The sequence below is a fragment of the Heterocephalus glaber genome, unplaced genomic scaffold (genome assembly GCF_053883595.1).
Source record: "Heterocephalus glaber isolate CG9 unplaced genomic scaffold, H.glaber_assembly_v1.0 deba00001577, whole genome shotgun sequence".
NCBI lineage: Eukaryota > Metazoa > Chordata > Mammalia > Rodentia > Bathyergidae > Heterocephalus > Heterocephalus glaber.
Window position 1 is genome coordinate 11,385,833 of NW_028258358.1, and position 13,838 is coordinate 11,399,670.

The 13,838-nt window shown below is 38.5% G+C and overlaps 1 protein-coding gene across 8 annotated transcripts in view; it reads left to right on the top strand.

The window, feature by feature from the left end:
• Lmo7 (LIM domain 7) overlaps positions 1-13,838 on the top strand; it is a 219,473-nt gene that overhangs the window by 57,915 nt on the left and 147,720 nt on the right. The window lies entirely within an intron of this gene.

Here is a 13,838-nt window from a genome sequence, read left to right on the forward strand (position 1 = left end):
ACTCTTTTAGCAAAACTGGAAGATTTCTCTAAGCCAAAGTGTACCTGAAGGAAATTCTCTTTACAAAGCTCTAAAAAAAATTAGTTTTGCTTCAGGTAATGTGAATATAATCACAAAATCTCACTGTTTACAGTCTAATGACCTAATGTTTGAAGTATTATTCATCCCATCAATCTGGGTGTTTGTTGAGTAGAGGATGTTTATTCAGCTTAGTTTCAAAATGCAGACTGCTTTATCCTAAAAATATGCAAGATTTGTATGGTCTTAGCCTGACTTGTATCACAAGTTATTTACTGTTACATATAACATGGAAATATTTAATAACATATTTGGCCATCCTTACAGCTGGCTAAGTCTTGTCAGCCTTAATACTAGCCAACATGGAGGAGTTTTGGTCATCCTCAATACTTTTGACTTCCTGGCCAAATTCCCATACTTCCTCCTAGACCTTTCCACTCTGGCCTCTAGAACAGTTGTTCCAAAGTATACATTCCAATGTTTACCTCTTTCCCTATCCTTTCCTTTACTCCTTTGCCTTACGAGAATCCCAGTCTTCTGTTTTCTCCTGTAGTCTTTCCCAGTGAGGTTTACTGTTTTCCAGCACCCTATATACCACAGGGCTTGAAGGAAGTGGCTGTTTCTAGACACTTAGCCTGAAATGTTCACATAGAAATACCTATGGTTACTCCTTTTGGTTAAAGTACTCAACATCTGTCCTATTATTATATAGACCTCCTTCTTATTCCTCTTTACTCAATGAAGACATGAGCACTTGACTGTTTCTCTTCCCACTTTGACCCCCTCACCATCCTAGAAGACAGTATAGATGCAGTGAAGACCAAGAGGGCTGTCAGCTTTTCCAATTGGGAAATTCCATGACCTCCACTACTATAGTACTTTGTTTGATGACCTATTACTAGCTTTAGCTATGTCCTGTAGGGCCTTAACTTTTACATTATTAAACCTCAACATTTTAGCTGGGAGTAGGATATTTGCCTTTGATCCCAGCACTGGGGGAGACTGAGCTAAGAGGATTGCAAGTTCAAGTCCCACCTGGGCAACTTAGTAAGTCTCAAAATTTAAAAATAGATGGTGGGCTAAGGATTTACCTAAGAGCACCCTTTAGTTCAGTCCTCATTACTCCCCCATCTAAATTTGCCCATCATCTTACCTTGTAGCTTCAACTGTATTGATATACTCAAAACCTCTTTACCTTTTTCCATCTTACCAGCCTTCTGTCTTTCCTTCCTTATTGTAGTCTGCATAGATTAATACTAAGCCACTTTAGTGACAAAAGTCTTCCTATTTGCTCTGTTGTTCTTTCATTTCTGCCAGGGAAAACCCAACTGTTAACATTCTGCTCAATCATTCTTTTTTTTTGGCACCGGGGATCGAACTCGGGTCCTTCCGCTTAAGCAGCAGGCGGCGATACCACTGAGCTAAATCCCCAGCCCCTCTGCTCAATCATTCTTGATCTGTATTAGCTCAGTATAAGCAGGCCCTAGCTCTACAGAGTGGGTCACAAGTCAACAGACAGCAGCTAGTTTCAGGATGGTTAGTCCATCTTTGTGTAGTTTTGATCTTGAATGAACCTGAAGGCCCTTATGTTGAAGGCTTTGTTCCCAGAGTAGTGGTGTTGGGAGATAGTAAAACCTTTGGTAGTTGGGGCCTAGTGGGAGGTCTTCCTTCCAGTCATTGTTGGTGTATCTTTGAAGGGGAATGTGGAACCCTGGTCTTCTCCTTTTTATCTCCTTTGCTTCTTGGCCACGCAGGGAGCCATTTTGCTCTGCCACATGCTCCTCCCCAAGGTGGGCTGTCTGGTCACAGGCTCAAAGAAATGAGGCCAGTTAGTCATAGACTGGAATCTCCAAAATTCTAAGCCAAAGTAAATCTTTTCTCCTTATAGGTCATCTTAAATATTTCATTAGAGTGATGGAAAGCTGACTAACACAATCTTCTTTGGCTTAGACAAGCTAGAGTTCATAATGCTCCGTACATACTCTTATGTAATTAGTCTGCTCATTTTAAGGATTAAAAGCATACTGTTATAGGAGATATAACTTTGCTTAATTCCTCATGTTGAGATGCCAGGAAGTGGCATGTATGGATCTCATTTAAGAACTGTAGCTGTAAGTTTGGGTCACATGTGTAGGTAGCTGTATTATGTGGCCTTTTTTGGATAATATAATGATCTGGAGTATAACCTTTGAGTTTAGAACTGTAACATTAACATTCATGAGATAAACTATCATCATTCTCACCAGTGAAAGCACTTATTAAGCAATGACATTTTGGGAAATGTACAAATACAGATGAGTAAATAGTGAAAGCAATTTAAGTACTTGTGTATGTGTGTAGCACTGACATTTGTTCTATGATTAGCCTGTTTCTGGAATATGGGCTTTCATCCTCTAGCCATTAAAGAATTCATCAAAATTTCATATTGCTTGTATGGGTCTCCATTGTCTGTGGCTGCCATCTGGCTCAGCTTTAGGCTGGGGTGATAATTATTTCATGAGCCTCTCACAGTCTGCCTCCCCTGAATCCGTTCTCCTTTTCCTCCAGTTTTTTGGTCTTCTGCTTCCATTTTCTGTATCATGACGTAGGGTAATTGTCATTGTTCTTTGTTGGGGAGGAAAATATTAGTTAATGGCAATTTGAGGCTTTCCCTTCTCCCCTCAAGGTATTTGTTAGATCTTTGCTTGCCCACCAGCATCTCTCAGAGTGTTTTTCCATGGTGTATAGGTGCCACCTGTCTGACCCGGGACTATTGTTTCTGAATTGTGGCCACGGCAGAGGCAATGAGGCAGATTTGCCTTCCTGCCACCTCCTGCTTTTGTGACTGGCATCTGTGGAGGTCATGGAGCTCCCTCATCTTGCTCTACCTCATCACACCACCTTTTTTAAAGGTCAAAATCATAGTCCTTAATTGTGCTCTTTAGTCTCTTAACCTGAATTAGTTGTTTTTGTGTCCCTCAAGCAATGGTTTCTGTTTCAACTCTGTTTCATGGGACCAAGTTTTTGCCTTTAGAAGAATTTAAGATTTAAAAAAAAACATTGTGATGTTATACAGTGGAAGGAAGCAGTAGAAAATATGCAAAACTTTTATGGAGTTTCCTGACCTCAATAAAATTTCAATGTAGGACAAAAGAGAAGGTGAACAAATAAAGGAGACATAAGGCAGAATAGTGGAATCACTAACTTTGTGCCTTAGAAGATCAGTGTCGTAGAAGACATGAAGGGAGAAGGCCTCCCTGGGACTGTCTTGGGGAAGACAGTGGAAAGATGTAATTTGCATTGGGCCCGGGATGTAGCTCAGCAGTACAGCATGAGTACATGCCTGGTAAGCATGACGCCCTGAGTTAGATTTCTGGTACAAAAAAAAAAAAAAAAAAAAGGAGAACTGAAGATATTGAGGGCATTGAGTTTTTGTGTTTAGGTGAAATTTATCCATGTGTTGGGAATCAAGGGGTAAAAGGTAGGCTAGAAGCCCTTACTCTACAAGCCAGTAGTCTTTTGGAAGGTTTTGAGCAGCAATTTTGTTAGCAGTGATTTTGGCATTGAATTGCAGAGCAGAGGATTAAGACAGAGGGAAAATATTGAGGTGTTGCATCTGCCAGAGGACAAGCCTGGAATGAGTGGGAAGAATCATAGGGATTTGGGGAGACAAGGCTCCTTCTGATGTCTTGAGTCTCAGCAATTAGGAGACTGATGGTCTCTGGATTTCAACAGAGAAGTGAGATGTGGTAACTCTGTCCTGGGTGAGAGAGTGGAGACTGTTTTCTGTGCCGGGTTGAAGATGAGGTGAGTGCTCAAGAGGAAACTCTCAACAGAGAGTACAGATGCAAGGAAGGATGTCAGGCTTTGGGGAAGGACTAGAGTTACAGACTTAGAAGAACCTGCTTGGAGTTTGTTTAAATGGACAGTTTTTAAGGTGGAGCTCCTAGCAGGTGAGCTCAGGAGAATTTGAACAAGGGAGTGGTTGGGAGATCAAGCTTTAGTTTCGAGGAGGATGAAGTAATCATTTTGGAAAGCCTGGCAGAGTAACCCATCTCCTCCAGCTTCCTACATGTTCTGTCACACCCAGCTGCTTCCTCCGCAGGTCCTGCCCAGTTCTGGCTAAACATCCAGGCCAGGAGCATCCAATTATCATTGGCTGTCTATCCATATTGATTCCCTGCTGGGCTGGAGTTCTAGGTTAGAGAGCAAAATCCATGTATAAGCTAGCAGGGAACTCAAATCCATGAGCTCCCTGGTGCCTGAACAAGAGAAATTATCAAGAGCATTGAGAGGAATCTTAGCATTCTCACTCAAGGCGAATCGCATATTTTTGGCCTCTGAACATTTTCTGTGTCAGGAACTTTTCTTCAAAAGTGAACTTCATTCCATCTTTGATTTTTTGTTTGTTTTGTGCTGAAGATTGAACCCAGGGCTTCATCCGTGCTAGGCAAATATTCTATCACTGAGCTACATCCCCAACCCCGTTTTGGAATTGTTTTAACTATAGAAAGTTGTTCCATGGAGAGCCTCAAATCTATAGTTGGACAGATTGCATACTTTAATATGGAGGTTTTTATTTCACAAAAAGTTTCAGTGTATTTGAGTGTTCCAAAACTAGTTGTGTAGGAACACATCAGAAGCTCTTGGAGATTTAATAAAGGTGACAAACTCGTGTTATTATATAAAAGTGTTTTTACTTGTCACCAAGTATAACTTTTTTACTGTTTTTTAAAAAAAATTTGAAATGAGTTATTTTTTATGTAATAAGGGCAGGGAAAATGGTCCCAAAGCTAGTTTAGACCTCTGTGGTACTAGGGATGTGCCAGTAGATGGTAGCAGAGAACAGAAACACTTGGTTTCCTTAGATTGAAAAAAGAATCAGAGCACTTCAAGCTGTGAGATGATGAGTTGATGATTTAGTACAAATGCATTTTCTTATAAGGAAATCAAGTCTCATAGGAACTCTAGATACCTGTTCAAAATCAAACAGTTATTGGTAGAGTTAGGACTTAGTGGAAGGTATCTCAAGTTCTTTCCCCCCAAACAGTACATTAGAGACATTTTTAGTAAGATTCTGGAAAAGGTGGACTTGAGAAAGGCCAGTGACCTGTATGTATGTATATATAATAAAAAAACCAAACAGCTCCGTGGGTGATTCTTCTTCACCCTCAATTCTGAGTTGATCAGGTAGTCCTTTCTGTGGGACAGGCATTATTCTAGGCCTCGAGGACACAAAGCAAAAAGCCCACATATTCTCAAATTGACTTGGCTGCCAGGGCCACACAGGTGCTGTCCAAGAGCAATGCAGGATGGCGTAAGTCCATGGGATATCTGGGGACTGTCACTCCCTAGAGAATGTGCTTGCTCCTGAGGAGCTGGTCATTACCTGGGGCAGCCAGTTGTGGATGTGAGGTAATGCTGCCTTTGACTGCTAGACTTTATTTATTTATTTATTTATTTTTAAGAGGAGCTCGCATTCTCCTCTGTTTACTATTTCCCAACATCAACCTACTGCAGGAGCCAAACAAAACATATCTACATGGTGGAAACAGCCTGTAGGCTGTGCTATCTCCTTCAGAAGCTGAAGTCAGTTGAGAGGTGTACTTTTGTTGTGTAGGGCTAGAAACCTAATGGATAGACGGGACCAGAGAAAGCCATCAGCACTATTGAGGGAGGTCATGCAGACTTCCTGAAACAGAATTCTCAAGGTTACTGATATTTTGGGGGAAAAACCAACCTATTCATTTCTCTAGGTGGAGTCCTCCTTCTCTTTGCTGTCCTGAGGGGGAATGTGGCATATTGGTCTTTTATATGTCTCAGTGCACCAAAGTAGTGTTTTAAAAAAATTACTTTTAGGGTTTCAACATTTGTGCATTCAACCATTCAACAAATGATTCCAGTAAACATCAGTAAAATTATTACTTGGTCAAGGATATTTTAAACTAACAATTTAAACTAATAAATTGGATGCATTGTAGGGCTGTCAGCATGTCTACTTTTGAGATAAATTAGAAAACTTCTTGAGATCTCATAAGGTTGTAGAAAGTCTAGGGCAGTTGTGTCCAGCCTGTGGCCTGCGTGCGGTGTGGAACAGCTAATAAAGAGGCCCTCAGAGGTCATAAACTGTTGACATTATTATGTGATTTTTAGTGACATTTTGATTACTTGGTTGCCTGGTGCTCAAGAATGGAGTCTGTAGGCAACAATGGAAAGCTGTGTAAAGCAGAACACAGTGCATTGCTAACTCTGCCTTGTGGGCTGCAACACACAGGCAACCAAATCAAAGCCTGTGTACATCATGTTACATGCTTCTGCAACTTGGTGAGTAAAACTCAGTGATTACTGATGTCATTTCAGCTTCCTTCCGTGTGTGTGTGTGTGTGTGTGTGTGTATGCAACTGTAAAGACAGCGATTAGCCATCATAGTGTTTCAGCCTACCTACACATGTATTATTAAGCCGATGTGTAAGTTTTCTGATTTAATTACTGAGTTTGGGCTTGTTATTTTCTAAAATGATTTAATAAGTTAAAGTAGTTTTATAGTAATTGTGGTATAGGAAGTACAAAAATGTTTTAGATAGTTTTTTTGCTCATGATATTTTAATTACATATACAACTTTGCTAGTACTAGAAAAACAAATGTTTACCTACAAGTTTTTGGAATGGATAAAGTTACAGATATTCAACTTGAAAAAATTTGATCATGTCTCACCTTTAGAAGACCTGTCTTCCCAGAGAAGAATATCCCTTGCAGTCACATCTTATTCGTGTCATTTTTGGCAGTATATACGTTTTAGAACTATTTTCAAGGATGAAATATACAAAGAGGAAAATTAGATTAGATAAACACCCTGAGAACTCACTAAGAATTATAACCAGTTCTACCAACCAGTCATTGATGCAGTAGATTCACAAAACAAAGCCACATATCCCACTAGTTTCATGTTCATGTTGCCGTCCTTTTTATAATGTTACAATAAAAATGTAAAAAGGTGGGGTTTCATTACTTATATACACCTACCATATTATATATTTTATACATGGTCCAGGACAATGTCTCTACTCAGTGCAGCCCAGGCAAGCCAAAAGGTTGGACACACATAGTCCAGGAAAAACTTTGCTCCTGAAAGTTGTTTGAGGGAAATGGACTTCTTCACAGATCTATTATTGGGAATGTAAGTAACTCACAGTAGGGAGTGTGTAGGGGCTTCCATTGCCCATTTGCTGTGGCCTTCATTCCACTTTAAATGTATTTTTTGCTTTGAAACCATATAACGTGAATTATGAAAAGAAGACAATAAATGCCCTTGAGACAACCTAGTGCTGTGGAATTGTTTAGGTATAATGCAAAGATGTCACACTTAAAAACAGGATAGGTGCAAATATATAAAAGAAAATATGATTATAATTTAACGATAAAATATTTCTGTGCGTGAAATAGAGGGATGGGAATTCTGCTTTGCAAATTAACAACTGTTCCTATGGGGGATATATTGTGTGTTTGTGTCGAAAAGCACTTAAAGTATACAAGGTCACTTAAATAGCTTCACGTATATTGACTTTATTTTTCTTTGGTACTGAAAATTGAACCTAAGGCCTTCACACTGAGCTACATCTCAGCCCTGTAAAAAAATTTTTTTAAAAAAAATTTTGAGACAGAGTCTCACTAAGTTGTCCAGGCTGGAGTGGTACACACGATCCTCAAGTCTCAGCCTCTCAGAATACTGGGATTACAGGTGTGTGCCACCGTGCCGGGTATGAATTCTTTTGTGTATAAGGTATGAAAGAGTGGGAAAGATCTTTTGTAATTAGCTTGAGAAAGTCATCTTTACTGAATATGAATAGAATGTGTGAATTTGTAAGTTCAGCCAATTTTTTAAAGAATAAATTTACTCAGATACAATTCACATACCAATGTGTTCACAGAGCTTTGCATTTAACACCAAGTTCAAAATTTTTTTATCACCCCAGAAAGAAACCCTTAACCATTAGCAGTCACTCCCCATCCTTTCCATCCTCTGCCATCTAACAAACACTAACCTGTTTGTTGTTTCTATGGGTTTGCCTATTAGAGAAGACATTTCACATAAATGATATGACATATGGTGTTTTGGGTCTGGTTTCTTTCACCTAGCCTGTTTTCAAGGTTCATTCATATTGTAGCATATATCAGCACTCCGTTCCTTTTTATTAGCAAACAATATTCTATGTACATTATATCTGTTCATTCATCAGTTGATGGATATTGGGTTGTTCCCACTCTGGGAACATTCATGTGTAAGGTTTGACAAAGAGATATGTTTTCGTTTCACTTGAGTATGCACTAGGAATACAGTTGTAGTTACTGTTTTGCCCCCTAGAAATTTATTGTCAAATTGAAGGAAGGTTGACAAACAGGTAGCAGAAGGACTGCATTGTTGTTGACTTGTAGTAGAAATCCATCCAGAGTCATGGTGAGAATTCCTGTGCAACAGGGCACAGCTTCATCCTTTAATACTAAACTTAAACCGGATAGTAAAGTACATTATGGGTACCAAGGACATAACTATCAATTTAAGGTTCATATAAAATAAGTAGTGACTCTCACCTGTAATACAGACACACTATTTCCAAAAATGAATGCTTCCCACAGTGATGAATCTCATAGTAATTCACAGGGTGGTAAGCAGATAATTGTTGAGACTTGCTAATGTGTGTGTGAGACATTTCTGCAAAAACATCTTTTGACCTTTGAGAACCCATGATTATATTAAGCATTTGTACTATACTTAAAATATCCTGATAATAGATGTTCATATCCACTTGTGCCTCTTGATGTAGAAAAAAAATAACTTGTGTGCTAGACAGGGCTTTTGCTAGGCATTTTTTTCTCTTGGGATATTTTTCTTATTGTCTGTAACAACAAATTAGAGTATGACTCTGGACAAATGTAATTAACTCTTTAGAAGTAATTTTTTTGATTCTTAATAGAACAAGATGTAGTTGTAAAACAAGCATGTTTCTGTGTGTGATGATTTTAATGAACTTAACTGGTTGCTAACAGGGATCAGGTTGTCTTGAATTTTGTATGTTGATAAAAATCTTGCACAAAAATTGTTATCCCTGGAGCAAAGTTTCCTTTCTTCTCATAGTTTTACTTAGTTCTTTCTATTTGTATTTCGCTTTTGGCTTGTTCATAATTGTCATTTAGAAAAATAATTTGAGATGACAACCTGAAAAAGTTGGACAGTGTTTAGAACTGTACTTCTTCTCCTAGACAAGAAATGGTTTAAACTGACTCTTCTTTTGCCCTCGGAATGTGAGTGTAGCTGACATTTGGCCTAATGAGAATTTTGGGTGTTTGAAAAGATAGTTGATTCTTCACACAACCTAGAGCATTGCATTTTGCTGTTTTCCCTCTATGCTCATGGCTGTGTGATGATTTGGGGGCTGTTTTCTAGAGAGGGTAGGTACAGTGGGAGGTGAAATTTACACTGGCCACTTGCAGATGAAGGTCTTGGGGGAGGAGTGGGGAAGGAAAAACGTTTAGACTTTTGATCACTGTGAATCTTTTGGAATCTATTTAGAATTCAGTGATCTCTGCAATTCTGATTACCACTAACTTGGAAGACTGTGGGTTGTCTTTGGTTTTGCTATCAAATGTTATTAGTATTGGCAAAAACAGCCCTAGTGTGTTCCAGACTCTTACGGAGTACAAAGCCAAGTCTTAATAGAAGCTAGTGACAGGAGAATTATGTCCCATAAAACAGTGTTATTTGCTGAACATACAGTATCAATTAACCAAGAACATGCTGCAATTCAGAGTTAACCACATTTCAGAGAGATGTCTAGGCTTAAAATATCGTTTTGACCACACATTTCAAAATGGGGTTAAATTTTTTTTTCTGGCCTCAGGGTGGAGTTAGATTTTTAAAGAGAAATTTCCAGGAATTTTTTCACCTTTTTCATTCTGAGTGTCTCACTCCATGTCAGGTATGTGTATAGCAGAATGTCATTAAATGACTTTTGAATAAGATAAATGAACACTTTCTTAATATCTTAGTTAAAATGAAGGCTGATTATGTAAATGTAGAAAGTTAAATTCTAGCATATTCTTTAACCTAGATAAACATTAATGTAGCAAGTCAGTAGTGGGGATAAGCTTTTAATTTTAAAGTTTCCAGTCAAGAATGTTTTCTTTCACAAAGGTGGATCACTAATGTGACATGTTTTCACGGGCTCTTATATATTTTTCTTTTAACTGAACTGGGATGAGTTCACTTTGGTCCAGTAGAAGGATATTTTAATAAAGTGATTTCAGGAACTGAAGGTTCTTCCAAGTCTGTATCTTTTTTTTTGGTACCGGGGATCGAACTCGGGTCCTTGCACTTGCGCATTAGGCGGCGAAACCACTGAGCTAAATCCCCGGCTGAAGGTTCTTCCAATACATCACAACCTACCTTCTTATACTGTAGTACACACCAGAAATTTAACCATCAATTTTGTCTTTTTAATTTTCTTCCTTGTAAGTGCAAATATTCATAGAATAATTTGAGCACAAGTGACAAGTATGTCTAAACCATATTTCAGCCAGTAGGGAGTTGGGTTAGGACCCTCTTGCCCTTTAGAGTTTATGGTGTGGCCTGGGACTCCCTGGGGGGCATAGGCGGTAGGTAGGTCTCTAACTGTAAAGTTCCTTGAGTGCTTTCAAAGACCTTTGATCCTACAGGAACTACTTACTAACCTCCATCTCAACTGCAGTAGATTTATGATAACTCTGTTTCCTTGTGTACAAACTGGGGGAAGAAACAGAGCTACTGTGAAAATTAAGAGAGATGGTTCCTAAAGCAGACAGGAAATGGAGACTGTCATAATGTGGAGTCCTGGTTTATATCTGAGAAGACTGAGGTCTGGAGAAGTTAGATTTACCCTCATTACCCAGGGAGCCAGTGACTCCCATTTCAACTTTCCTGACTCCAGATTCTTTTTGAGGGAGTGTTGGGAGGGAAGCACTATGTTTATTTAACAAGGCACTGTGCATCCTTTTGGCAAGAACTGGCTTCTCTAACATCACGAATAACTTTTAAAATAATTTTACTCTGAGAAAGGATTGAGGTAGGAGATACACACTTACCCCATTAAAATTATTATTTTTACCTACTAGGTTAACTGTGTGCTGTCATCTTTGCCTTTTGGGGGATATTTTTGGCATGTGTAACCAATAGAATCTGTAAAGTTATTGCATCATTAATAATAATATAGATGTCTCAGGGACTTCAGTATAAAAATTAAACTGGCCTTGTGGACTCATTGGGATCAGACAGTGGTTGCTTCCAACAGGAAGTTTAATGAAAGAAAGGAGAGAAGGGTGTTTTGAATTCAGAGACAGCTTGAGAAACTGGCTGAAGAGCATGCCACCTCCTTGATGTTTTAACAGCCTGGGGCTTCTTCCTATGGAAACAATGTGGATTGTTTCCTGTGTGGATTATCTCAATGTAAGGTTATTTATTGCATTGGAAGAATATACAAGTCTGCCTTAATTTTCCACTCGAGGACATAACTGTCCTTTGTGAATTCTTTCACAATGTTCTTTTGTATGACAGTAGCTTCTAGTGTTAAATGTTCCTTGGGGTTTCAAAAATTATTGCTTATGTTGATATGATTGGCACAATGATATGTATCTGTTTTTAAAATCCAGTACTTGGAGGGAATTTCTATTTGATTGTACTTCCAATAAATACTCACATTTTATGTGTATGTATGTATGTATATTTTCTGTACATACCTACATACACACATATTTTAATATATGTATAGATAGACATTTTCAATCTAAAAAGTAATATAAGCCCAATGAAGCAAAAGTAGATGATATATATCTTAAATATCATGATCTAGTAGCTGGTTAATCTGTTATTCAGTGACTTAGTTTGGAGTGAACTATGAGCTTAGTTGAATGAAGATCATGGCCTAGTGTTTGTCAGCACTACCCCCTCCCTCTTTATAACAAGCTCATACAGGCACTGTGTTTTGTGTACTGTGATTTGCACAAAAATATAATAGTGCTTTCAGGATTCTAGACGCTATTTAAATGGCTGTTTAAAAGGAATTGAAAGATTTTAAGGAGGTGAAGGCCTGCTGTCTTGCATTAGTGGTGTTTTGCTGATAACCAGTCTGGTATGAAGTGGTCTTTGAGAAGTTCCTAGAATGTTTGGGATTTAAATCATGTGGATTATATGGTCAGAATTGGAACTGAGCAGTGGAGCTTTGGGGAAACTTGTTGCTTATATGGGTGGGAAATTTTATTTAGCAAGGGGATTAAAATAAAACCATCAACAAAAGAGTAAAGGGTGTGAAGGCAATTTATTAACACACTTTGTAGGAAAAGAAATAGCTTTTTGATACTTTTGAATTTGGCATGTATAACCTATATAGTTAGCTGATAGGTATTTTATTCCACAAAATCTGCCCTTTTGAAACTTCCTGTCATGGGTTTCTCTAGAGGCTGGAGGCAGTCAGACAGGTTTGGCAGCAGTGTTTGTGCCCAATGCAATGTGCCCTTGGTGACTGCCCTGCCCATAACATGCTTCATTGGACTAATTACCACTTCCCAGGGAGCACCTTGCCCGGGAGCTCACTTTGCAGAATCTACCCAGCAGGATGGCTGCTCGGCTAGTCAGAACCATGGTTGGAAGAAGCACAAGTAGATTAGATTAGAGTGTGTAATTTTTTTTTTTTTGTAAAGGATCAGAAATATTTTTACATTATCATCTGTTTACTGTGAAGCAGAGAAGTCTAGTATTTCCTTTTAAAAATCAGAGGACTGAGGGGTGATGCAATCACAAGTAGGTAGTACAAGATGGATCCCGGATTAAATCCCAGTTCTTCTTGTCTGTGTACATCCCCTCAGATTATTTTAGGTAACACTGATTTTATTTAACTTCCTTAGAAAAATATGCAAAAGGGGAGTGCAAGAGAGAGAAAAAAAATTGTATAGAAGGCAAGGTGTGGCTGTTTGACTACATAGTGATCACTCCTTTTTCTTGTTGACTTTTGATAATTTAAGTGAGAAACATGTGGTCTCTGTTTATTTAATTTGTGTGAATCATAACCTCAATTATGTAAAATGTGTCACACCTTAAATAACTTACTAGTGAGTAAGGTTCAAAACTAAATGAGTAGTTGCTAGATTAGGGTGACTAGATAAAAAGGTGTTCTTTTGAAATTCTGGAATTTCTTTCAGAATATAAATTCTAACATAACAGTGGATTCATATTTTAAAATGTGACTTATTTTTGAGGTCTTTTATAGATCTTTATAATTTTTGCTATGTTTTGAGGATACAGAAGTTAATTTAATAGATTTTTTTTCAGGGCCTTCACACTAAGCTACATCCCCAGTCCTTTTTATTTTTTATTTTGAGATAGAGTCTCACTAGGTTACCTAGGCCTGGCTTCAACTCATGGCCCTCCTGCCTCAGCTTCTTGAATCCTGGGACTGCAGACACACACCGTCATGCCCTGCTAACTTTAATTGTGAAAGCTACTATTATTTTGTCAGTTAACAGATGTTGTATCTAGGTATACCAGTGCTGGGTATGGTGAAGAGATGCAGAATGAAGACTTAGAGAATTCTGGGAGGGTTGAAAGTGAGCAGAGGTGAGACACAAAAGCAGAAGTGTGGTGGCGAACATTATTTCACATATGCTTGAATCTTGTGGCTGACCTGGGATTTAAAGGTTAGTGACTTGCCAATTCAGGATTCCAGAAATATATTTCTCCCTGAATGCCATAGCAGGTGGAACAAAGACTCCTGCTCTCCAGTGGCAAGTACATGTCTAGGGTAGCTGATGTCCCTGC